A 27,649-nucleotide genomic window follows, 5' to 3' on the forward strand; every position below is an offset into this window, starting at 1 on the left:
TGTTATATGAGAAGACTGATACCACTCTCATATCTGTACAGTAAATTTGACTGTGGCGTTTTTATGGATGAGCAGCTCTGGAGAAACATGAAAAGAGAAACATTAAATGACAGTCGGTTAGGACTGGGGCAACGCAACCATGTAACCGACATCATCGATTGCCTGTTCAAAGCATGCAAGCTGCAGCTACAAAACCTGCACACGATCATCTGAAGTGTGGGAGTATTTTAGACTCAAGCTCTGCAAATTGGAAATAGCTTATCACAGCAGTACAACGGCTATGCACCGGTCACTGGAAGCGAAAGTATCCTGGAGCGCTTTGTTTAAGACGCAGTGACGGCAAGACAGCACCGTTTTGTTTCATTTTTATCCCTATCCAAGCATGATATATTAGGATTATTAGCAGGCTGAGGAAATAATTTATGCGCAGCTGTTGTTATGGTAACATAACCTAGGTCAAGGTCAAGGCATAAACACTGAACATTATAATCCTCATGAAGGGAGGATTTATTGCAGGCCTGTATTATACTGCATTAGTTTTATGTATGAGCATATGTGTCACAGCTATCCTTTTGAATTTGTGGACCAGTATTTTCTGCTCAGGTGTCTGACAAACAGGGTCTATCATTATTATTATTATTAATATCATAACAGAGCAGTAAAGTGGAAATAAGATGACGATGACTAGATTATTGAATAAAGATATTGAACTGTTAATGAGATAAGCGCATTTTGAACGGTCACTGCACTTGTATAAGCACATATTGACAGAGTGAAAGTATCTACTTTATATGCAGTATTCATCCTAATGTTTGTAAATGCAAACTGATACCGGGGAGGAAAGTTTTTATTGACTTTCTCACCTTTTGAGGTTCAGCTTTGAAGCTTTCTTTGACCTGTACCATCTTAGATTTGTTTTCTCCTGCTAGGAGGGATCGTCACGACAACTTTTGCCCTTGTCCACTGATGAGAACTCGCTCCTGGTAGCATCCTCCAGTCTGTCAATGTTTTAACACGTTCTCACTGAGATACAGAGTCCTGCTGTGTGTGTATTATGGTTTAAGACAGAGGCGAGTAAATTAAAGGGAGTGGCCCTTGTTCCATTGACTAAAACATAATATGAATCATAGAGTGGCCTCTTGACTTTCTTTTGATAAGAGGTATATATGCACAGCTCAGGCAGAACAAGTCTCAATTTATAATCAATACCTCTGTTAAGCACGCAATGGAGGATCAATGAGAGAGGAAATAGACACATACTCTGATGCACCTAATCTACCCTCAGTGCTCCATGCTGTTTTATTGTGCTCTATCTCTCTTCTATAGCGCATGTGCTGACACCTTCCATTAGTTTTTACAGAAAGGTTATGTTAACACCTCACACTGGAATCAGATGAATGGCCCCCTGCTTCTCTCTTCCTCCCTCTTTTTCTTTTCAAGCATCTCTCTCTATCTCTCTCTCTCTCTGTTCTTGTCTATGTTCGCTTCCTGTCTCTCAGTGCACGGATCATACTTTTTAGCACGTTCATTTCTCTCGCTCTCTGAGACACACACACTCATGAAAGGAGACTTGTGTCTGTACTGTGGATGGAGGAAGCAGTAGAGGGGCGGGTTAAGCAGCTACATTGATTAGCAACCCTTTCAGAATTTATTTTTGCCACTTCTAAATGCATGAATATGAAGAGTACACAAAGTCAAAAGGCTTTTTGAATGTGTCTTGAGTGAGGTGAGAGGTGTTTGTGTTGAGATTAAATTTGGTAGAAGAGGGTTTTTGTCGTGTGTGTGGGAGACAGAAAGTAAAACTGACACAAATCAATTTTGGCATCTTTTCAGGCTGCAGTCAAATAGAGCACTGTGGACAAATCCCAGTGTACTCACAGCTGCTTCAGATCTGTTGGTGTCCCAGTGAGATGAATGAGGAGTCAAGGTGGCCGCAGACATAACCTACACATTCCAAAAAGCAAGATGTAAACTAAGTACATGCCTTGCATCCTTTTTGACTAATTGCAAAAGTAGTACCCCATGAGGGCAGTCCGAACAGTGGGCAAGTTTGTGTATTGGTGATCATAGCCAATTTGTAGCAATCATTTGATCGTGTTCCAAAGCCAAATTTCCTTTAGTACAAAGTGTAATTGCCAGGTTAAATCTGAAAAGTTACTTTAGACGTTCAAAGGGAAGGAGGGGAAAAAAGAAAAGAAGTCCTGTTGTCGGTATTTTCATTTTATTTTACAATCAGTGTTGCAAGTAACAGAGCTTTTGTAATTAAGATGTTTGGTATATTTTTCTGTGAATGTCTCATTTTCCTTTTATATCCCTATTTTCTCATAGAGTCTTGCATACATGTAAATTAGTTGTCTATTATCTGTCTTTATATAGCGCCTAATCACAACAGTTGTCTTACTTGTCTTCCCTCAAGTTCAAACTCATTTTCAAAAGTTTAATAAATGTATTCGTTTGACTCTCTCCACACACACACACACACACACACACACACACACACACACACACACACACACACACACACACACACACAAACACGCATTTGTCTTACTGGGGACCTGTCATTGAGATAATACATTCCCTAGCTCATTAACCTAACCTAAACCATCACTACTGAATGCTGAACCCCAACCATTACCCTAACCCTAACCTAAATGTGATCCTAAACCCAAGTCTTAATCAGGTATAGTGGGGGTCTGGCTGTCAGACTCCACGAATATAGTAAAACAAGGCCACACACACACATGCGCGCACACTCAAGGACACATGGAAACACTTACCCTGACACAAAGGGCAGGGTTATAGGATTAAAAGTGAAAGGAAGGATCAAAGTGCTTTGATGCAGGGTGTGAAAAATCTTAACACTAGTCATATGCGTGAATCACCAAGCCTCAACAAATCCTCAAATGCTCTGTCAGCCTTGTACCACATTTCTATAGACAAACCATTTAAATTGCTTTGAATGTTTTTATTTATTTTTTTGTTTGTTTTTCTTTTTTCAAAACCCACTCAGAGATTAAAACGATTTTGCAGATAGAGACAAATATGCAGCTGGCAATGAAAATGTCCTTGTTTAGGCACTTCATGATGCATTCATTCAAAGTCAAGGCAATGTGAGGAGAGAGACAGTTACATTTACAGATCCTGTACATACAGGCGCGTTGCCAGTGCTTGTGTCAGTATGTGGTATTTACTGGGCCAGTGTGGTGTCAGTGAATTACATCATCGAGGTGGAGTGGCAGGGCAAACCCCCTTTTATCTCCTCATAGAATATTCATCATGGCTGAATGAATGAAGAATGCATGGATTTATAAATAACTTATGAGTTTACAATATGAGTGAATGCGCATATATTTACTGTTTATCTGCATTTTATTGTATGTGCATGTTTGTGCATACAATATGTATAAAATTTTGTTTTTTTTCTCTCTTTTTTTCTTTCTTTTTCTGGGCATGTTTCTGCATGGATACCCTGGCTGCATTGCTTGCACTGCTGCACTCACTTTTCCAGTTGAAAGCCGCTGTGCTTGTTCTCTGGTGCTGACTTCCACATACCACAAAAAACATGTTGAACCACCAGCGCCACACATTCACACTTCAGTCTCGCTCTCACTTTACTTCCACTACACTCCGCTGTCTGCTGTCAGCTGAATCTGTAAGCGAACAGGAGGTCTAAGGTACTGACGCTGCACACCAGCTACAGAGGTTACTGTTTGGGACGAAAGTGGAGGGTGGACCACATTACTTGGCTGTAAAAACTCAATATACAAAAATGTTTGTGTTTTTGGCAGAATTATTTTTATTCTTTTTTTTTTTCATCGTCAGTAATGGACATGTGTGCATTTTGGAACTGTAATTCCTTCCCTCTCTTACTGTAAAGACTTATCAATAGGTATTCTGAAAGAATGACAAAATAAATGTCACAATTCCCAGAGAATATACATTTTTTTGTAATTTTTAGTGGCTGAAAGCATCCAGAATAATGGATTTACCAAGAAAGTGTTTTATTACCCCTGAAATTTTAATCCTATCTGAATGGGACTTCAGTAACACAACATACCAGCACTTGTGTTTTTGAAGTGCCTGATTTTGTGACCCCCCCTCCCCCAACGGAAAACCCAAAGCTGCTTTTTCTCCTTGTAATCACAGCACTTCACACCACTGTAGCATGCCGTCACCTTCAGAGGTAAAAGTGATAATACAATTACAGAAATGGTCAATGGAGTTAGTAACGAAGAGAACTGAGAAGAAAAAGTAAAAGACGAAAACACGGAGCAGAGATATTTGTGTAGCAGGAAATGCTCGAGAAGATATTTCACTTTGTGTTTCTACAGGGCAGGAAGAAAAAGAGGGAAAGAGGGAGAGAGATAAAGTCTGAGATGTGTGTGGTGGCAATACAAATTCAGTGGGTGACAAACAGAAATGAAAAAAAAGTGATACGCTGAGGAAAAAGGTGCCAAGGTGAACATTTCACCTTTGTGGATACAGCATGTAGACTGGAAAGAAACATTTATTAACACTGCAAGGGAAGACAAAGGTGAGATGGTGCAATGAATATCTGGGGAAAAAAATAAAGGAAAAAAAAGAAAAAAATGTAAAAATGATGCTCTGGACCGCTTGAGAAGTCTTTGTCACAGCTGTGCACACTTAATATTTCAGAGTAAATATAATCATTTGGCTACTCAAGATGGATGCAATATTTTGGAAGTGAATACCTGATATGGACAATGACTGGACTGTGAGGGGCAAAAAAGACAGAATGAGACAGAATGAAAGACACTAACAGTGGCCTCGTGCAGTGCCACGTCATTCTGCTAGTCATTTAACATTTGACTGTGGCAATTTGAGCCTCCATTTGCATTGATTGATTTTCTACACTCAAGTTGGGAGCTGTCATGGGATTAAATTTAGCTACCATTACATGGGGCCCCCAGTGTTATTGCTTTCCCATTATCCCACTGCTTTAGTGCTTGTGTTCATATGTGTGAGCATGTGTGTGTGGGTATGCCCATGAAGCAAATTCATATACAGTACTTTGTACTGGACCAGGCCTCCAGATGATCAAAGTGCCTTTGATCAAATCATGGCCTCAGATCCCCCACTTACACTCTTGACTGAGTGCTGTAGGCCTACATCACACACAAACACACTCACACTGGCACACAAACACACATAGTTGTGAATATAGTTGTGCATGCAATACTGGGATTCCTCTCCATTTAACTATCTCTCTATCAGATATGCACACGCTCTCATTTGCACTCATAGCTATGCCTACGTCCCCAGCTTCAAACACCAGTGATTTGACATTTCCTTCAGAGCTTCACTGTTCGTGACATGGCCTCTTTCCCCATGTGGGCTTTGCAGCCTCAGAAGTGAGAACCAACTTTCCTTGCTTCACACACTCCAAACTTCTGTCCCCCTGCTCCCACTCTCATTATCAGCTCCCCCTGTGGACTGCCTGAGGTCTTTTCCTACTCCATGGCAGTGTGTACTGTACATATGTGAATGCAAAAAGCAGCGTGAGTGTGTGTGAGTGTGTGTGAGTGTGTGCACATACAGGTAGACACTATGTCTATGTGCATGTCAGAGCATTCTTAAGTATGTGTTTTGTGACTGTGTGCAATCATTCTTTCATGCTGGCAGAAGAAAATCTCCCGCGGTGTTTCTTTATGAGGGCAATTGAAGCTTAGCTTTACTAACTTAGTTATTTATGCTGTTGATAATGAAGCTCTTTTACTGTATGAATATCACTGCCTACTCTGTTTGCCCAACTGGATTTGTGTGATAATGCTTGTGGGTATGTATGGGTGTGTCTTATCTCTGCTTTGGGTTTTGTGTTTAATCTCATGGATCGTCATCATCATCATCATCATCAGCTTTAAAGATTGACACAAGAGAGTTAAGATGCCACATTGAACAGTAAGAGTTTTGAAGCTTTTGAAGTTTTAGAGCACACCACTGAATCCTTTTATTAACAGAACTCATAAAGTTTTGATATTTCCAAGCCTATAGTCATCTAGAGGGTCTTATTTAAATCTCGACTGAAAAATCTGTTAACATTTTAATCTTCTTTATTTGCTGAAAATTTAGTTTCCAAATCAGTTTTTTATAATGAATATTAGTCCAATATGTATTAAACAGTACATCTGGGGTTTTGACATGCTGTTTTGGTAGATTCTGACTGCTAGAGGTCAATACAACCTCGCATGTAGTCCAAATAGACTGTAGACTACAGTACAAAAATAAGTAGTCTATGAGCAGCTCGTTGTTCCTTTGGTAAAGATGTCCTTCAAATAGTCCTTCCGGAGGTGTAACAAGTCATGCCAAGTGGGAGGAGACCTCGGGGCAGACTGAGGACTTGCTGGAGGGACTGCATCTCTCAGCATGCCTGAAAGCATCTGGTCATCCTCCAGCATGAGCCAGAGGAGGGATTCACAGCAAGCGATGTATATCTTCTGAGAAAATGTTTCCAGAAAAATCCCCCAAAAAAGTAAAGAATTTCTGTTTTTTTGACTCTATGATGAAAATAAATGTATTCACTTGTCTGCAGTGAATTAGAATCATATGACATGATTTGCCAAGAAAACAATACGTGCTTGTTTTTCATTTTCCAGTGTTTAATCTGAGTCAGATTAAATCAGAACCAAACAAATTGTGTGTAATAGCCAGAGAGTTAAACAAACCTCAAAGAAGCAGTCATCACACACTTGATCTTGTGTTATGAACTGTTGGAGTGTATCATTTAAACCCTACAGGATTAACTTTGTAAGAGGACGAGAGAAGTTCACACAAGTGAACAGAATTAGAGCTGACCTGCCAAAACACAGCAACATGTGTGCACATCTGAAGGGTGATACGGTTAATGCTGATGATGAAGAAAGCAAGAACAGATTAGCAAGTCTACCCCCTGATGTGTTAATTGTCCTTTTGAACATTTTATCAAAATGTCAACTTGCCTATGGGGAGGGACGAAACAGAAGCTGACAGAGGCACAAACCCCTCCCTTGACCTTTATAATTCCCATTCTTCTGCTCGAAACCCTTTCCCACCTGTGTCTAATGAACTGCCAGAGGAAGAACACGTGTCCTTTTTGAATAGCAGTGGGAAAGCAGGTACATCAATATGCTGCCCCAACCTTTAAACTGATGTTAGATGATATAAACAGCTACTTAAGTGCTGTTTTTGTGAGTCTTCATTGATCTCCAGATATAGAAATCTATCTTTTTTTCCCCCATGCCACACCTCCGCAGGGAGTCCTGGACAGCTACAGAGCAGCAATCCAATGATGTCAGGCCTTTAGGTTAAACAACAGTGTCCCCTACCCTACTGTCAACATGGTGATCTTTCAGGCATGCGAGAACAGAAAGGAGAGGAAATGTCTTTTATGTCAGTGAGTGCTGCTGGTCCTAGTTTGTCTTATTAATGCAGCAGAGGGGTCTCTATTAATACTAAGACTCTATTGATCCTACTACACCCTCTGGCTGGAGATGAATGGCGCTCACATATTATCACAGCTCTGAAATGGGCCCTCACATATCTGTGACATTTCCGACATAGACGGCAGTAATTTCCAGAGCGACACACCCCATCCCTCGCTCTTTTATTTTCGCCCTCTCACACTCTTTTTTTCTCACACACACTCACTCCCCTTCTTTCTCTTCCCACCCTTGCCCTTTTCGAAGATTCTGCTCTCGGCTACTTCATGTTATCAGTCCCTCCTGCCTCTTTCCGTCTTTTCATTTTTCCCCCACCTTTTGCCATTTTGCTCTTTTCATGCAATTCATCACTTTTTTCATTCCATCTTTTCTTACATTTATGTCTCACTTAATAGCTATCTTTCTCTTTCTTGGAGTCTCTCGTCCTGAACTGTCTTTCTGTTTCTGTTTCTGCCCCCTCACACACCACCTCAGCTCATGCTCTCCCAACTACTAAATCTTCCCACCTGTCTTTATCTGTGCTTGCTCTCAGCAATGACCCTTCCTTCTCATTTGGGTCTGTTTTATTTATCTTTTTCAGTTTCTCCATCATCTGTCTTTCTCATGCTCTCTGTCTTTATATTTCCCTCAGTAGCTCTGCTTTGTTTAGCGCCCAGTAGACAAGGCTGCTGACAAAGGTGAATGAGAGCACATTTAAAATGTCACTGGCAAAGTGACAAAAGGTCATATGGTAAGTAAGAGACTCCCAGCACAGTTTGGACTGACTGCTAAACAGGCATACATGGCTGTTTTGTGTGCGTGAGTGTGTGTGTGAGGGTTACAGGCACGTATGCATATGCATGCTCATTTCTGCATGTGCCCAAGGGTGTGTGTAACTGTGTGTTTCTATATGGGATAGTTCAAGGAGCTGTGTGTGTGTGTGTGTGTGTGTGTGTGTGTTAGAGTCCACATATATTTGTCCATGTGTGTTTGTGTGTTACATGGAAGGCATACAGTATGTGTTTGTGTTTAAGCTTCTGGCATCCTTATACCTGTATGCTACTCCCTGCCTGAGGTGAGGCCTTGAGCAGCTTCCATTCTGATGAGTCTAATCAGAATATGTATTTCAGTTAATGAATATGCAGCATATGTTGAAATATTGTCTGTTAAATTACTGCTGGTGTAAAATAAGTTTGCATTAATATGGACGAATTTATATTTGATATTTTATTTGGGAAGGTACTGAAATGTCCTCTGTTCTGAATAGTCCTTGAACATCTCATGTGTTTTTTTTTTTGTTTATTTGGGTTACCAGGTGTCAACCTGTTATTAGCTAATCAGTGCCAGTCAGAGATGAGTGTCAACTACCTACCGGATTCTGAGAGGGGGTGGGACTAAACAGAGAGGAGGCTCAGTCGGTGAACGTGAGAGAAACGGAAAAAAATACCAAGACGGCAACAGCTAGTTGTAAGCCAGTTAAAGTGTTTAAATTTGCTGTTGTTAATGTAAGTAAAAACCGGACATTTTATATGTGTGCTAACTGTTATAAAACAGAAGAGTGAGGCGTGTTTAGAGACGTTTCAGCCGGTAATTCAGCCTAAATTTAGGCGACGCAATTGTCTGCTGTGAACTAGTGCTAGTTAGCCTCGCCCTCGCTAGCTGTCAGGAGAAGAAGACTGAGTTTGTGTGGGAGACATTTTGCGCCAAGTTTCTGAGGTGTCTCATGCCTACATGCTGCCTGCCGGCCTGCTGCAACGCATGCTGCTGCTGTAGAGGGTGCTCAGGACTTCAAGCTGCCAAAACACCCGCTGTGTGTGTGCATACGGACCGGGCTCCACGACTGGTTTCTCCATCTCATCTCACGTCTCGTCGCTCGACAGTTTGAGCGAACTGCTGCTAACAGTTTGAGTTTCCAAGGATCAGTGAGTACAGTGAAAATACTTTTTCTTGAGAATTCAAATGAGCTCCAACATGCGCGCCAACGATATGGTACCATAACTGAGTTTACAAAACCCCGGGTATTTTATTTCATATTATTTTAAGAGTCACCAGGACATTTCAAAAGGGTGATTGCCGGTTTATATTTTTGTGTCAATAAATGCTGCTGCATTGTATGTTGTGGGTTTAAAGGGGACATATTATGCTCCTTTTCAACAAGTTTGAATAAGTCTCAGAGGTCCCCAAAACATGTCTTTGAAGCTTCTTGCTAAAAAATCAACTTCGATCCTATATTTCAGCATGCCTGTAAACCCCTCTTTTTCAGCCCTGTTCAGAACAGGCTGTTTCTGTGTCTGTAGCTTTAAATGCAAATGAGCTGTGCCTGACCACGCCCCTCCTCGGAAGGGGATGCCGTTTGGGCTTCTAGCTCCATGCTCTAATGTTTACGGTGACCGTGACCGGCGACCTGGCGTCGGTAGCGATTTGGTTCAACCACACGACTTTTATCCAGAATCTGACCCAGAGGGAGAGGCTGCTGAAGAAGTTCAAACTCTACAACTGCAGCAGGACGTTTCTGAATGGTTGGTAACCAATTTTGTGTATTTTGACATTACATTTTCAGTTTGTTGATGTGTGCTGGCACACAGTTACTAACATGTAGCTAGGTAGCTAATGCTAACTGTTACTGTTTCGTCATTACTGGGAGCTCTTTTGGTAAATAAGCACTATTGTGCATTGTGTAATGTAGTTATCTGTCATGCCTCCTTAGATATACTTTTACAGTCTATGAAAATGTTTGTTGTATGTGGACTGCTACAGGTGTTCAATGTCAGTACTAGTCAGATATTTTAATAGATGCTGACAAAGTAAATCATTTTTCTCCATGTTTTGAGCAGAGATGCTCATCATGACATATTCCTTTATGTAGTAAATTTATTTTGTGTATTACAATGAAAGCTGTAAATCAGCATAAACATGCCTGACAGCAACAGTAATCTTTAGTCAAACTAAACTGTGCAGTTTTCTACATTACGCTGTTGTCAAGCTCCACATTATATGCAATAAGTGACATGTTATAAATTACCTATGTTATATGCGCTTGATATGTAGCCAAGCTTACTTCTAACACACCTTAGCTCCACTGTCTGTCAGTGTTTGAATTTCATAAGCTTTATATTTTGGTGAATGTTACCATTTTTCTCTATATTTTGGATAGGTGCTCCTGTGGAAACTGTGCAACCATGCCCACAGAAGCTGAGAATATCTGCTGCTAGGAGATACCACAGGTAGCATTCTCACTGGACAAACTAATTAGTAATTTGTTTTGATTACATAACATTTATAATAAACCATAGCATTTACCATTTGCAATTCACTGTAGGTTACCAGATGGCTATGGGAGATCGAGGAAGATTTACCATGTATGGTAGACCGTCCTGGGTTGGAGCCGCTCTGCCTCAATGTGTACTCCCTCCAGAATGCCTGCAACATGTACCGCACTGACTATGGTCCTTTACTGTTGAGAGGAATACACCAGTACGTTTTGCTTCTTTGTAAAAACATAGTTTCAATCTGAATAAAAGATGTTAGGCAGTCTTGTTTTACTTCAGTGCACATAATTTTACAATGGTAATAACACACCACAAATGGAGTAACACACCCTCAAATAAATTAGTTTAGCTGCTCTTTGATTTGTAAAGTTCATCTATCAGCAGATAGTGTGCATATAATATATGAATTCAGAGGAGTCATTTCTTTAGTAACAATCAAGCATTTATTTACATCAAATGAGGGACGTATAATCAGTGATAATAAAAAAAACTGTAGGATTCACTGGATCCATAAAAAAAAAAAAAATTGTGAGACACATCATAGATATATATTTGCAAGACTAAATGCCCTGTCCAGTTGTTTTAGTCGGTGCAGGTATCTAGCCTATAGGAGCTTCGTGGGCTTGTGCTGGGGCTTCCTTGGTCGCAGAATCTGGGTCGTCATTCCAGCCTGCGTGGTCCTACGCATCCATGCCGAGTTTCCTGACGCCACATGCCAGTACGTGGGTTTTAGACTGCCCCATGATAGAACCGGGACACATAGCTGGATATGACCTCCTCCTTCTCCTCTCAGGCCGCTCGAACTGTGCAGTGAGGTCCTCTGGGATGGGGATGGCCAAAGCAGCTTCTGTGTATGGTCCCAGGTCAACAAAGACTTTTTCAAATATGAGGTCCACCATATTCCCTGTAAGATTTTGTTTACATTTTTCACTTTTCTTTGTTATTTTTTTAACAAAACAATGACTGAAAGTCTGTTTCTAACTACCTCCTGACATTTTCTTTACTGCATTTTGTTGTAGATGGAACTGTCATAACATTATACATGCAATACTTAATACAATGTGTACAAAACATTTTTTGGTTGAAAAATAAAATAATATAACACACCTTTGGAAATTGGACCTTGAGCAGTGGTTCACCTTCTTTTGTTTGGGCTTGTGGTCGGTCAGCATTTTCATTGTAGTACGTGGCAGCCAGGTAGAGTCTGGAGGTACAGTAAAGAGAAAATCAGAGATGTTAGTGTTGACAGAAACCTTAGCCTACACACTCTCACAAGTTCTAAGTAACCACAGCTTCATTTACCTGCACAGCATTCCAAGACTGATAAATGACTGATAGCTTTATCAAAAGTAGATGCACTTCAGATGGCTACAGACCTGTACTTCTGATGTGAGGCTGAAGGGTCTTCAAGGATAACTGTGTGCCTACAGTGGGTCAGTCTGGCATGCAACATCCCTTGTTGCAGGAAGCTGTATAGATGCACTTGATGTGCTGGCCTGAACAGAGGAAACAGAGGTTACACCAACCTCTCCTCAAATGTGTAGTTATGGCAACAGCTGCAAGCAGTGCAAAAATGATAACAACAAATGCACTCAATTATGTGTAAATTGGGTTGTCAATAGCTTGTAAATACTGCAAATAGCTCACTATATGTGCAAAATGCAAAAAATGTGTATTATAGACTATCCCCTTGGACATATCCCCTTAACTCTGCGCTTATGTAGATATTCCCTACAGGCACTGTATCTGTAAACATGATGTAAACGTTAAAACGACCATGATAAGGCATGACTCTCAATAATAACTTTCACAGCAACAAGCCCGGACACCTATGCTAATCACTACAGAGCTTATTTTTAGTCCGAATTTTACCGGCTTGACTTTACAGACAGCTAAAACGCCTTTAAAGTATAATACATTTAGCAGGGTGGCTCTAATCAATGTCACACAGCGATACCAAGCAGAAGAATTGCATACAATCTATACCCAGCTATACCCGGCTGCGCGTCGATGACGCTAAACGTTAGCCACATTAGCTGCCATGCTAACAACACACGCAACAGGCTCTCGTGAACATACAGTAAAGCAACATAAAATGGTAAAACTTACAGCTCCCAAGTTCAAAGTTGGGTCACGGACAGTCGGTACTGATCCAAGCTTTATCTTGAAAGCAAATCCTGCATTGTACTGGCCCTAGTTGAGAAAGCAGTCCGAGGTGAAATAGTTAGCACACACGTACTACACTTTCAAGTTGGAGCGGGTACATTTCCATCAAAAATAAAATTAATCCACTGGGTCTTCAGATCCTCGGGCGTAGGGGTTAAAAAAAAGACTTCTGTGTTGGTTTGTGCAGCCAACAACAAAGCAACTACTGTGTTTTGCTCGTACCTTCGGCATTGTTCTACCGAAAGCTAGTGTTTGCGAGGGAAGTAGCGATAGTGTCTGCAAGACGGACTCAGTGGGCGGAACACACATCTAGCTCGGGGAGTGTCACCCACCTGGGGGGAGGTGGCATCTCACTTCTTGACGACATCAAGAGAAAATCTCAAATTCGCCTGTCTTAGCACACATTTCCTGAAAGGTGGAGAAAGCAAAAGACGGAGAGGATGGACATTTCTCATGTTTGGGGGGTTCGTAGACACGCCAGGGACACGTACTACTGATAGAAAACCATGGAAAAGTGCATTTTGCATTATATGTCCCCTTTAATGTTTATTCATGCCTGATAGGTAAGGGCTATGCTGTCTTAAAGGTATGCATGGGAGTTTGTAAGCTCACATAAACAGTATAGCTATAAAATCAAGCTAACCAGGCCTCTCTGCACCCTAGTCAGAGTCATATGTTTTTGTTAAAGTAGACACATCCCAAATTCAATATTCTAGTAGACTCCTACCAATTCACCTCCAATGCTAAAGGGGTTATCAGGTGTAAATAGGTATGCCATGACAATTATTCTGTAACAAATTAGAGTTGAGTAGGAGGGCTACATATAAATAGTAAACATTTTGACTGTGCAAAGAGCTGAGTCTTTTTTTTTTCTTGTTTTGCTACTAAATTTGTTGGTACGGCTTGTATAAATTGCATTAAAACATTTTGGAAACATTTTTGAATGTTTAAGCCCTGATGTCACCAAAATGATTCATGGACAACATTGAGGTTTATATTTACACAGCTCTCAAACATCAGCTGAAACCTCAAATGTCAAAATGTCTGTGGAACATGACATTTTCTGACATTAAATATTGTGCGGAAGTGATTGATTTCTTTGGAACCTCTCAATGTTTGAAAGGAGTAAATGTATTTTCACTGTGCATGTACTATGTGTGTAAGCAGAAACCTGCACCTTTACACACATTACCCCCTTCCTGCAAGCAATTTCCCACCTCTTATTTTGTTAGTCAACATTGTTATTTTTCTAATGAACTGCATAATTAGTGAGCTTACAGAGCAGTCTTGTTACACTCGTTGAGCTAATTAAAAGCAACACAGATGTAAATGATACAAGAAAGTGCTGAGTGTCGTTGAAGGGTAACCAAACTTGAAAGTCTGTATGTATGATGAGGGTAGATTCAGACAGGTTGAAAAGGAGAGGTCACGTCTGTTCATTTTATTTTGTCCATGACTTGGTAGCTTTTGTATCCAGCTGTGTTAAGTTAGCATATTGGTCTTGGAGTCTGGAGACCTGGGGCTTTATATACAAATGTTGCGTATGCACAAAATATTGCATACGCCAGCTTTCACGCTCACGGTCGGATGTAGTTAAATGTTAGAATTTGTGCTCCTCCACGCCAGCTGGTACACACATTTCTAATGGTTTTAGTCAACTGGGGATGCTTAGAGGTGATGCAGTGAAACTGCTAATATTAGGAATTAGTTTATGAGTCTGTCGGACATGTGAAAACAACTACTCTTTGATATGAGTTACACAGCATAGACACATGGGCCTTATTGGAAAGAAATAACCCATGGACATGTATGCAATTAAACATGTAGACATAAAAGCATGCACTTTTTTTATGCTGCTTTCAGACAGAACACGGCAATGGCACCACTGTGCTCAGAAACCCATTCTTTCAAATGACTTGCGGCGTGCCACGACGGAATGTCGCTGTTGCCAGGCAAAGTACAGACCGGTGCAGACAGCGGTCAAAGTTCAGTCTCAATCTAGTTGAACTTTTGACCTCTGCGCACTGTGATGAACACCCCCACAGCCAATAGAAACAAGGCATCAAGAACTTAAACGGAAAATAGACTTTGCTGTGAAACTGACTTCCACATGCTGCTCTCTGTACCAGTGGGCACCCTCAGCCTCTTCTTTGTTGCTCCCTTTCTTCTCGTTATTAGTGGGGTGAGTGCTAACACTTCTTTCTTAGCAGTGGAAAGATGCATCTTTGTTGCTGGCAGTGATAGACTCTAAACACAGCAGGATCTTCCATGACGTGTCCTGCTAGAAGTTTGGAAAACCCGCCAATGTTTGCCCTGTCCTCCTCTGTCAGCGCAAATTGCCTCCTGTCTGAAAGCCTGAAAGGACATACTGAATGACTGAATCAGAGGGGCATTTTAGAGACACACTATCACTATCAGAGGGTAAATTTATCTGTTAATAAAGCATTTTCATTCCATCAATGTGCAAATGATATGTGATGCAAAAAAGGTGGCAACTCACTATTCATTTATCCTAACACCAAATTTATAAGTTAAATTAATATAAAGTCAACTCCCTCTGAATCTCAAGGGAGTGCAGATACACTGTCATTAGTGTCATTAGTCCTTAATGGTTTAAGCTAGAGACATGTTTTTCCTGTTAAATTAGAGAACCAGCGCTTTCTGTCTGTTTATAAATGAATGTGTAAAGTTGGAAAAAATTTAGATAATCTCACCTTTTGCTTGGCGCATTGGTTCATTCCGTCTGTATATACATGTGAAATAAAGCAGAACTGTAAACTATTTGAGTCACTTAAATCAAGAGAAAGTGCATAATGTACAAGAAAAAACCCCATTCTGCTGGAAGGCATGTCAGGACCCCACTGCATTAACAGCCTCCGCCACACTCTCCCACTCCATTTATTAATGGCAGAGAACAGACGGCCAAATAAAATCTTTTTCTGAACTCTGCCTATGATAGCAGCACCTCCACCTCGCTCTCGCTGAAATTTCTCTTTTTGGCTGACTTGCCGCATGCTTTTGCCATTTTTCCTGATTCTGAAGAAAGGTTTAGCCCAAGCCTACTTGTACTCATTAGCATATTAAATTTAGGGCAGTGAGAAGGTGGTGTGGGGTGTTCATTCATTTGTGCTCAATTTCACGTTGACTGGATGTACAATGAAAATTTGCGTGGAATCCTGCGTGCACACGGTGTCATACGTCTTCTTTTGGTTCCTACACAGTTTGTGCGTACGCTACGTTTCAGTATGAATTTTACACAAGGCTTTGTACGTGAGGTTCCTGGAGATTTTTAACACAATTTTGTATAAGACAGAGAGGCTTGTTGACAGACACAGATGAATTACCTCTAGCACAGGCAGGTAAGCAGAACAATGAAGTGCTAAATGAGGAAAGGGCAGGTGGTGGGAAACTAACTAGCACAAAGATGTAGAGAAAAGCAATGAGGCAGATGGGAAGATGAGCAGGCAGACAGATGTTACACATGACAGAGAAAGGCTGCAGAAAGTCAGGTCATATAGTTTCTGCTTAAAGCAGACTGCTGTGTGCTTCTCCCTGCAATTTTTTGCCTTACTTGTTTTACCTTGGAAGCAACTTTAAAGCTCTCTAGCAGAGCAAATGTCTGGAGTGACTCATTTCAAAATGCTTTTGTTTTTCCGAGGCACTTCATATAGCACTTAAAGTTGTCATTTGGAGTGTGTTTTCCACTGCACAGCACTTAACATTCTGTATGTGTCTCATTTTGAGTTTTAGGCTCAGATTCTCCTGCTGCATGTATACACAGCCATCTGTCTGCCTGATACTCTGTCTGCCCTCCTGCCTGTCTGCCTGTACCTGCAGGCTTACCCCTCTCTCTGTCTCTTAGAATGAAGTGCTACAATAATCTATCTCTGGGGGAAAGGGACAGATCCATAATGTATGTGTGTGTGTGTAGCATGTGTTTGGTGTGCCGTGAATGTGTGTGGTCTCTGATGCTGAGTGCTTTCCATTGACTCTTATAGCTATGCACTAAATGTCAGTGTCAGCTTGTGAAGATTCACTCCCCTTTCCTCACCCTGCCCTCTTACCTTTTCACTCCTCGTCCATGTTTTTAACATAAATCTCTCTTCTATCTCATGCCTTTTTTCTGTCATAACATGCAAGTTTTCATCCTGTCTTTTTCTGTTTCAATATTAGATGCACAGACAAACAGATAGATAGATAGATAGATAGATAGATACATACATACATACATACATACATACATACATAGATACATACATACAAGTATTTACTGAAAGAGGCAGCTAGACAGACAGGTGACATGGATAGATAGCTGGATGGATGGACATAAGGGGATATGGTCAGAGGTAGAAAAGAGAGGGACGTCAGCAGTGTGTCAGCGGTTTTGATGAGTTGATGGCAGAGCTGACACTGCATTGGGAATAAGAGGCCAGCCCTCTGCTTATCCTTCTATCCTTCTCTTTCCCTCTTTCCATCCATCTATCTAGCTATGCTATCCATCTATCCCCTGTCAAAGTCTGTTTCTCATTCCAAGGGCAGAGAGGGAGATATGGCACAGAAAAAGAGAGATGGGGAATTACAGAGTAGTTTTCAAAATCTGTCATCCGTTGAAGACAACGCTCCCACCATAACTTTTGGCCCTAACATGTTTTCCTTCTTTCTGTCTCCTTGCATACACTTTCTCTCTCTTTCTCTCCCATCCTGCGCCCATCCAAAGAGCACGAGGGGTCACTGAATGAATTCTATGAAAATGATGTGAATTATATGCCATGGCCTTCACAGTCACCAGATCTCAACCTAGCTGAACATTTATGTGAGATTTTGTGACCGATATATTAGACAGCACTCTCCACCACCACCACCACCATCAAAACACTGAATGAGGGAAAATCTTTTGGAAGAGTGGTGGTGTTCATCCTCCAGTAGGGTTACACAGACTTGTAGAATCAAAGCCAAGGAGCACTGAAGCTGTTGCTGGGGTCACTTCATGTTGGTTTTTCCTTTAATTCGTCACCCATCTGAAGATGCACATATAGATAATTCCCTGCACTTGAAAGAATGTCTGTACTCTGGGGAGTTAACTTACCAAACATAACAGCCTGTGCAATGAATTTGTGGCAGTAATGTGGGATAAGAAGGAAGTAGAGGAAGTGTCTCCTCTAATTTGATTGTTGACCTACTGTTTGTGTGTTCCACAGTCTGCTGGCTGTAATCTTTGCTCTTCTGGTGCAGACTAGACGCAGTCTAAATACTCAGATGCCTGACGGGACAGCTGTTTTGTCCCTTCCTGCTGCATATTGAGATCCTGAGGCATTTTTGTGACCTGGTAGACCAGGTCAGGGAGAAGCTGGTCTCGCTGTCCTTCTTACTCCTAGTCATTTTCCAAGATGACACAATCTTTGTGAGATTCCTCAGAGCCTCGAGGACATACTGTCAGCAGAAATAATAGGACACATCCTGAGAGAAATTACCATCCTCAACCACAGTGGACGAGGCCTGGTTCTCCTTTTAGTGTTTTGCGAAATGTGAAAGTCATATTTTGTGTAAATATATTTAGTCTTCTCTCTTTATGGCATTTTAAGTTGTACTGACTGTAGCTGCAAAAGTACTAACCACCGTCTCCTTCAATAAAACTGTGAGTTCCACCCATAGTTTTTAACCCTACATTTAGCTAGTAACCTTAAAACGAGCACCAAGCAAGAGATTGAAGTCTATTTTAGTGAGAGACAGTCTGATTGTGTGCATGATGCAAGACGAGAATATGTTGTTGAGTTAAAAGTATGTGTTGTTGAAATGGAAAAAAAAAGGGGAAAATATAATGTGTAACTTAAAGATAATGAAAGAGACCGGCTTTGCCTCAGGAAAGAATTCAGTGTAGTCAGGTTAATTAGAGCATTCGTTGCCCATTTAGGTCTCCGATGCTTCACTTCTGTGCCTCACAATAATTACATTTTTGACTTCTGCTCAGCTGACCTTTCTGACAGCAGAGGCAGTGAGGATGACGGTGTGTGTGAGCGAGAGAGAACTCGGACGCAATGAGTGTGTGCAGGGGCATGTGTCAAGTGTGTTTGTAAGTGTGCTTTTGTTTACAGGCGTTTGTCTGTGTACAATCTTTTGCTGCCAAAATATTATCTAAGTGTGCCAGCAACTTTAAGTTAATGTTTCCCAGAACAAAGCTTTTCAACTTTTCTTTTCCGTGTCATCACTGATACAGTGTCATTTCGATTATGCACCTTCTGCTTGGTACAATGGTCTGACAGCTAATTTTAGGAAGAAATTACAGGTGATGCAAAATAATATTATTCGGTATCCATTCAATGCATCCTCTCAAACTCATGTTGGTAGTGATGGATTCAGAGTGGCAGGACTGCTGTCAGTATGGCTCAGAGTGGAACAACCGAGGTTGTATCAAATGTTCGGTATTATCAGTGGATATGCTCTTCAATACTTGTGTTCTCAGATAATAATGGTGCATGTGTGTGCTCATGTAAAGTGCCTCTAGTGAATAATGCAACCACAAGTCTCTTTTTAAGCTGGTAACATCTTGTGGAACAGACATCCACTACACATCCAGCTTTTTAATATGAGAGGGGCTTATAGAAGTCAGGTCTTTTTTTATGGGTTTTTTGATGTGAGAGTTTTACTATTTTTTCTTTTTAAATTGCAGTGACGTGTTCTGGTTTTTAGGATTGTATTGCTTTGTTCTTGTGTTAAATGTTTTGTGCTTCTATATGTTTCTTTATCTTTTAACATCTTGGGACCATGTTAGAAATAAGTGTTAACATGTTATCTCTTCTACTTTTTTTCGTTAAGTCAATCAGTGTGTGTTACCCTTACGTCTATATTGATGTTAGTCATAAAAATTTGTGAGGCCTAGCAGATGGCTTAGAGAACTGTGATAGTAGAGTGATTCAAATGTTGGACCATGTGATGCTTGTTCACTGCATTTGCATGCTTTGAAGTAACCTTCTGATTGTCAGCTCTCTCTAAAGACATGGCGTCTTAAATGGCATGAACATGAGGAACAATAGCCTGGCTGAGAGGTTTGAGACCCAGTTGCAAATGCAGAGTTCATTTTTGATTGCGAAGGGGCGTTATCAACATTCACAGACCAAAATCCCTCGGGACGCAAGTGGATAGGCCTACAACCAATCAGAGCAATGAAATGTGTGATGTAGCGCAGAGCAACAAAAAAATGTAAACAGTCTACAGCGTTAATTAAACTTTTACCAAATCCTGTTGGTGGTACGGCAAACGCATTTTTCTTATCAACAACAGCAGTGCAGATTCAACAAACCTCTTCACAATAGCAGCAGTCATCTTGGTTGTTAATTGAAGTGCAGAAATGCTTCAGTGGTGCTCCTCTGTTTGTCATCATATCAAACCTGCCCCAATTTAGATAACTGCTTGTGATTGGCCTGACCTGTCTCAGCACGGATGGGAATCTGTCTGAATGGGAGAGGGCCAGACGCATCTGCGAGAGAGGATAAACATGAGCTCACTGATTGGTCTGGTTTTTTCAGACTAGAGAAACCAGGCTTTCTTAACCGGAATTATATATATATACGTATGTATGTATGTATGTATGTATGTATGTATATATATGTATGTGTATATATATATATGTATGTGTATATATATATATATATAATATATATATATATATGTATGTGTGTGTGTATGTATGTATGTATGTATGTGTGTATATATATATATATATATATATATATATATATATATATATTCTCAGGCTTCCATCTGGGGCATGTGTATGAAAATCACCTCACACATGAAAAAGATAGTGGCAGCAAGATATGCCAAGAAAGAATTGCTTATTAATCATTACCTAAATAATTAAATCTGCAAAGTCACTAAAAATGATGCTTAAAGACATAAAAACAAGACATACCCCGAAACAAATGCTAAGCATACAGCAGGTTTAACAGATATGGCAGTGGGTAGAAAAGAAGGCTGATTATTGACCAGATGCATGTAACTGCAGGTTTTATGTTAACCACGTCACTGTACAGTATGTAAACATTGTGTGTTATTTCCTGCCTTAGGTGGTGCTTTGTGTTTGACTGATCAGATACTCCGCCTTAAGAGAGCTGCTAATAAGTCCATGCTACCCTGCGTACCACACACAGACACAAATACACATCCTCTTCCACAACATGAGATATGAGCTGAAGAGGACCAGTTGTTATATGTCAGTTTTCAAGATGACAAATCTGTGGGTGAGTGTAAGTGAGTGTGTGTGAGAGAGAGTGTGAGTGTGTGACTGCATACTGTGCTTCTGTCCCTGTGTGGGATCAGTGTCACTGGGCTGATGACCAGGAAGTAATGAAGCTTAGCAGCTGTTAATGAGCACATCGCCATGGCAACACACCACCTACATGGCCGTTTTGCAGGAAGAGTCTTAATAAAACACATCAAGCAGAGGCAACCACATCATAGTCTGACCTGGGTTGAGACTTATTTTCCACTATTATCATATTATTTTTTACCAACTTGTACCATCTTTAATTATTTTGAAGAAAATCTTGTGTGTCAAGTTGAGAGAGAAAAGTCACCACTTTACTCCTGGAGCAAAGATGAATATTGTTCATTTTCATTGATAAAATAAGGCTTCTGGGGGCTTTTAAAACTTAAACAAAATGAAAAAAGCTGAGAAAATCAAGATTGGATACCAGAATCAGCATTGTGTGAAGTCAGCACATTAACTGAGATTCTTTTAAACTGGATAACTGGCTTTGGTGGCAAATAGAAAAAACTCCCTCATTTAAAGCTAAGAATAAATACATTCACTGTGAATATATTTTTATTTGAATAAAGAGCTACTTGGCTTTGAACAGGGTGAACAAAAACTGAGATTTGACCACACATAGTCATGAGAGGAAGTCTGGAGCTGCAGATTGTGTTTTATTGGCAGGTTTAAATGAGTGCTCTGTACCTTAGGCAGTTGTGCTGATATTTGTCTCTGTGGTAGTAGAAGGCAGCCAACAGCTCTCACTGAACCTTGTGAACATTAAATACAGTCAGTAACGCTGGAGTTTGAACTAGGGCAAAAGAATATAAACCAGCCTCTGGTTGACCTTGTGCTGGAAACTTATTCGACTTTAATGAAGAACCTTGACACTAAAAATTAAGTTGGTTGCAGCAAACACCTTTCAGACTAAAAGTGGAGGTGAGAGGTTAAGTTTCTACCTTTTTAAAATAATTTTACATCATCCCACTCCAAGCCCAAACCGGAGGAATGTGATGATAAACTACATTCTTGCAAATTCGTGTCAGAGCACAAAGAAGATAAGTGTGGACGTGAATACTCATATGGAATTACAGTAATTGTCAGAATAATGAATACTGGTTGAGCATCCTCATGCGTTCAAATTAATGGGCAAGCTTGTGTTTGTGATATTTGTCCTAAAGGAAATCTCTCTCTTTTCTTCTCCATGCTCCCTGTTGTCCCCTGTACAGGTAAGTCTCTCTTATTTGTTTCCTTGTGTGGGCTCCCACCCTTCTCCCTGCTTTTCCATGTGCATTTTTACTTTTCTTAATAAAAGCAAATGTATTTTTATCAACAGACCAAGCTCAAAACTGCTTCTGGCTTTTGACATTGACAAACAATTATGGTTTTGCAATAGTAGCTTGATTACCCTTCTAAGAAAATTACAGTCATATTATTTTGTCTTTACAGTCTAAATAAACTGATTACAGCAGTATGATGGCTTCTGACAAGCTGAAGTTAAATCCACGCTGAATAGGCTTTTGACGGCTTTAACTTAATTTCCTTTTTGATTTTGCCTAAAGCTAACCATTTGCGTATCTGCTGAATGGCACCCTGCCAATAATATCAAACCTCCACTCACATTCATTCTGCTGCCCTCTTTTAAAATGGTTTAAGAAAAGAGGAGATGAAACAACTTATTACTCTTACATTGGAAAGCAAAGTGGCTGCTGATTTTGAAGGTGTTTCTGGTCATTTTTTCCCAAGGCTCAGTTGTGAGATGTGTAATTAAATATCAACAGACTCTTTCTCTCTCCTCTCTAATTTGTTTCTCTATATCATGTCGCGCATTTTTCTGTCTTTTTCTCTCATTGCTCTCCTTTTACCGTTCATTCCCGACTAATTTGTCACATTCCTGCCGATGTATGAATTGGCGAAACTTCGCTTTAGCCTGTGTTTAATCTCAGCACTGAACAGCATATTTAATTGCCTTCTTTATAAACTCTACATGTCCAGCACAATGGACAATTTTCTGTTAAAGTATCATTTCAGGATCACGATTAGCCTTTGTGTGTCTGGATATGTGGGTGTGATTGCCAGTGTCTGTGCTTTATTTTCTGTCTCAGGTGTTTCAAAGTAAATTACAAGTTTCTTTTGAAATTTGGCAGAAAGAGGAGTAAAGCAGATGGCCTCATTTTTTTTTTTTTTTTTTTTGGTAATTTCCAATGGAGAGGGTTCATGCTTTCGTGTTTTCTTTTCACATCTGTGCTTGTGAAAATTGTACCATTGCATCATTTTGTACACATTTCTGTGTCTCTAAATGTTATTGGCAGATGCGTGTGACAGTGTCCATGGTTTTGCGTGTGCTTGTCACGTCTGTGCATGTGGAGATTGCATCATTTTGTTCACATTTCTGTGCTGCTCTAAATGTGATTGTGCCAGCCATGTATGACTGGATGAGAGCAAATTGTATTCAGTTTAAGCGCATGTGTCAGTTTTATTTGTGCCCACATGAAACCATTGGCTTTGATTCAACTTCCTCAAGTTATTAATCGTATTCATTGCCTTGTCTCAACTTATGTCCACCATGTACCGTGAAACACCTTGGGCTTGTCGTGATCAAGCACTTCTTAATGCCATTATACATTTATGACCACCTTGTACGGACATTCTGGGCATCGACTTGTCAGCAACTCATTAGTGAGAACGTAGGCAAATGGAGCAGCTTGGTGCTGAATCCTGTCACCTTCCCCACCCCTACCCCACCCTCCACTTTAATGAGTCACATTTGCAAGGTGCGACACAAAAAGGTTCCTAGACCGTCCACATCAACATGACAGCTATTAGGAGACTCCAACAGCTGGTGGAAGGTGGAATTAGGGATGACGAGGTGAGAGAGGGAATGACAGACTGAAAGAGTGAAGAAAGGTGAGGAGAAATGAGGAAGGGGAATAGAAATAGCTGGAGAGTACAGTACAGTATAGCACAAGTAGGTGAAAGGCAGCCACGGCAACAGACAGTGAGAGAGATGAGGGGTACAGCTGGTGCTGCTCTTTGGGCCACATTCGTCCTTCATTAGACACATCACCTTGTTGGGGAATGAAGGACAGAAGAAGGAAGGAAGGAAGAGTAGGAGACAGTGATGGGAACAGGTGGGAAAAGGCTAAACATGATCCAGAGCAGAACACACACAAAGTGGTGCAAAAGGCAGTCAGAGCAGAAACATGAATACATAATGCATAATGCAAATACAGTTGCACCAACACTAACGTGCTATCGTTGCAGCGGTCCTCTCATTAGTTCTGTCATTGCGAAGTCTGCTCAAGGCTGTTGCTATCATTAGCAGTTTACAGCAAGTTTAAGAGTATGAGAGACTGACAAAAGGGAAAGAGAGAGAAAACGAGAGATACAGTTAAAATCAAGGAAGGAGACAAAGTTAAAGATTGTAATGAGAGAGGAGTGGACAGTTAGAACAGTTAGGATAGTCCACCTCCAAGGCCTGTCTCTTGCCTCAATTCAGTCTGGTATCACCAAATGGCGTTTGAATAAACCATTTTGCATTTTATCACTATACGCAATTCGCATGTCGCTTTTATGTTACGTCCTTTTTCTACTGACCAGCCCCTAACCATGCCTCTAACCCTGAGCAAAATGGCATTAAATGTCACACCATAAACTTAAAATGTAGACATGACACGCAAAATGTCCATGACAATGAAGTGCTATTTATATACAATCCCATGATTTCATGTAACTCATGTAACATGAGAACAAGAAGACAAAGAGAGACAAAAAAATGTCTCTGGTCCCAAGATAGAATAGTCCTTTAATGAGAAAAGTTGACCCTCACACCATGTAGAAGTAAAATATATTGTATTATACATTTCTTATAAAATGTATTAATTGGATTATTTTTGAGTCTCATACTTCTAAAATGTGCTATAGATGTATTACACCATTGCAACCATTGTAACCAGAACTGGGAATATGAGTTAATGCAATGAGGGCAATGATACAAAGATTTTTTTAATTTTTTTTTTATTAATCTGCTCCTACATTGCCAGTGGCATTGTTGGCATTGTACATTAAAACCACTAAAATTAATTCTCTGTTGGTAAATGAAGTACTGTGAAACTATTTTCTTTTAATTAGTTTTTTCCATTTATCTAATTTTAGTACATCACTGACAGGGTTATTTTCTAATTTTTCAATGAAACTATATGAAGCGTGAGTGCATGTATTTGTTGCTTCCTAATATATAACATTCTAAATCACATCAGCTCCTCTTTTGGGGAACTGGGAATGAAACAATATACTTATTCATTTGTTTGTATTACATTGCCCCCTTTACTAAGTGTGTTCAATTTCAGGTGGTGTGTCTACATTTTTTTTATTTTTTTAACTGCCAAATAAGCCAAAAAAGGAGAGCAATCACAGGAACAATGTACTGCTTAAGAACAAGAGTTAAAGTGGCTTTTGTATCGATGTGGAGTTAAAAGTCTTCCAACAAAGAAACTTTAATGTAACAACAAGACGTTTTCGGTGATAACATAGAGAGTAACTTAGTGTCAGCTAGTTGAAATTTTACTGAGATTAGAGGTGGGTCTCCATTTTTATTTTTTAATCAGTAAGGAAGGACGAAATGACTGTAGTGCAATATCAATGAGGTGTGAAGTGTAAGGTTAAGACAGAATAAGAGTTGAGCAGAAATACTGGAGAGATTTATATTGTGCAGTTAGAGTGATTAAAGAGAATATGATTAAATGGGGGGAGGCGGCTGAGTTATTCTTGAATAAGATGTGATGAGATCGCAGCCTCTGTGGCAAAGTAGAAAGTGACTCTGCATTTCTGTGTGTTGAGTGGGAAGGTCATTTTCTTCTATGGAGAGCCAAGAGAGAGGTGACTCTAAACCAGAGAAATAACTTGCCAGTGCACTGAACAGAGAGGTGACGGTGCCAGAACACACAGCAAAAGTGTCAGCATCCATACTGCGTGCTGTCCATTGAAATCATTGTGTATATGATGAAGAATTTAGTCTTGACATTGAGTAGTTTAATACTATTATTATTATTATTATTATTATTATTATTATTATTAAGAGATATGCATGCCAACTTTTTTATTATGTGGTAATTAGCTCAGCCTGCTCATCTGTAAATGAACGCTCTATCTATTAGCACGTCTCCACTCCCCAGGCTTTACACAGGGACTAATAGAGGTGGATCAGTGATGGCAGGCCCATAAGACTTCCAGCTAATTTTAAGTTTAAATCCACAAAAACAGGCTCACCAGTCCAGAAGGCTCATTAAAACTGAAACTTTTTGTTCATTTTTTAAAATAGCTTTAAACAATGAATTACATATATTCACCTGTGCTATGGTTAGAAATGAGGATGTGCGACAAAAATATTAAAATATTACACTGTTACATTTCATTCACCACTACGCATTTACCTGGATACATTAGATGTGTGTATTTGTGTGTATATGTGGGTGTGTGTGCGTGCATCAGCATTACATGTGCATCTACACATATACAGTTAAAGCGCCATCTCTTTATTGTTATCAAGACAGATCATATTTGTGCTGTCGGATTGTCTTGAAGGATTTTATTTTATTATAGTGTCATTTTGACACCCCCATTTGTCATATATTGCATTGTCTTTAAATATTTTTTTTTTTATCTTGTTGCTAAACAATGACAGTGTATGTCTTGTTTTTTTAATGTTAAAAGTTTTGCCTGAATAGATAATCCATTCTCCCATTCCCACCCATTTTCTTTTGTATAGGCAACATTTTGAAAACAAAGTTACAAGAACACAAAGTTCTGTGTAAGCCTACAGTAATGTCTTCTTTGTCCTTTAATCAGAAGTAAGAAGTAAGTAATCTCCTCTATTGGCCAGTATACCATTGTACTTGGCAGACAGGAGTGCTCTAAACAGCTTTTCAACAGAGTTCAGTGAAGCCAAAGAAAAATATCTTTTTCTCTAGGTTGTTTGTTCCATCCCTCTGATACGACCCAATGGAGTTTTTCCTGAAATAGTTCTTCTATGGTGGCAAGGGCAGCAGACCTTGGTTGTCAGAGTTCCAATAATTGACATGTGGACCCAGACCTTTGTCGCCATGGTTACAGTAATTAATGGCATGGCTGGATAGGTTTAGGCACATAAATTACTTGGTCGGGTTTAGGAAATGATTGTGGTTTGAGTCAAAACAAGTAGTCAGTAGGTTACAATAATGACAATGTGGTGAAGTTTGTCAAGCAGTCATGGATAAAAGAAACTACATGAACTGCTACTGTGTCACACAGGTATTGAAAATTAATCTACTGTGTGAAATTCCTGTGTTTTGTTGACTCATCACTCCACCCCAACCTCCTCCTAACACAGACTTTGTCACTCTTTATACTACATCACAGGACTTTTGCTAGATGTTGCCTAACAACAAAACGTAATCTAACTATGCGTAACAATAACCTGCTGCATAGACGAGCTATGGGCCTTTACATTTTGACTTGTCAGAGATGGGACAGCACCGGTATAACTAGGCTCAGTTCAATATGAGTGTGCC

The 27,649-nt window shown here is 40.1% G+C and overlaps 1 protein-coding gene and 1 long non-coding RNA gene across 2 annotated transcripts in view; both read left to right on the forward strand.

Moving 5' to 3' along the window:
- The window catches only part of cntnap2a (contactin associated protein 2a), a 351,965-nt gene that overhangs the window by 80,422 nt on the left and 243,894 nt on the right, over positions 1–27,649 (forward strand). The window lies entirely within an intron of this gene.
- On the forward strand, positions 9,384–11,784 carry LOC130161475 (uncharacterized). The gene is made up of 3 exons (XR_008826157.1): positions 9,384–9,937; positions 10,573–10,642; positions 10,738–11,784. It is a non-coding gene; the product is annotated as an uncharacterized LOC130161475 (long non-coding RNA).

This window comes from Seriola aureovittata, chromosome 20 (genome assembly GCF_021018895.1).
Source record: "Seriola aureovittata isolate HTS-2021-v1 ecotype China chromosome 20, ASM2101889v1, whole genome shotgun sequence".
Lineage (NCBI taxonomy): Eukaryota > Metazoa > Chordata > Actinopteri > Carangiformes > Carangidae > Seriola > Seriola aureovittata.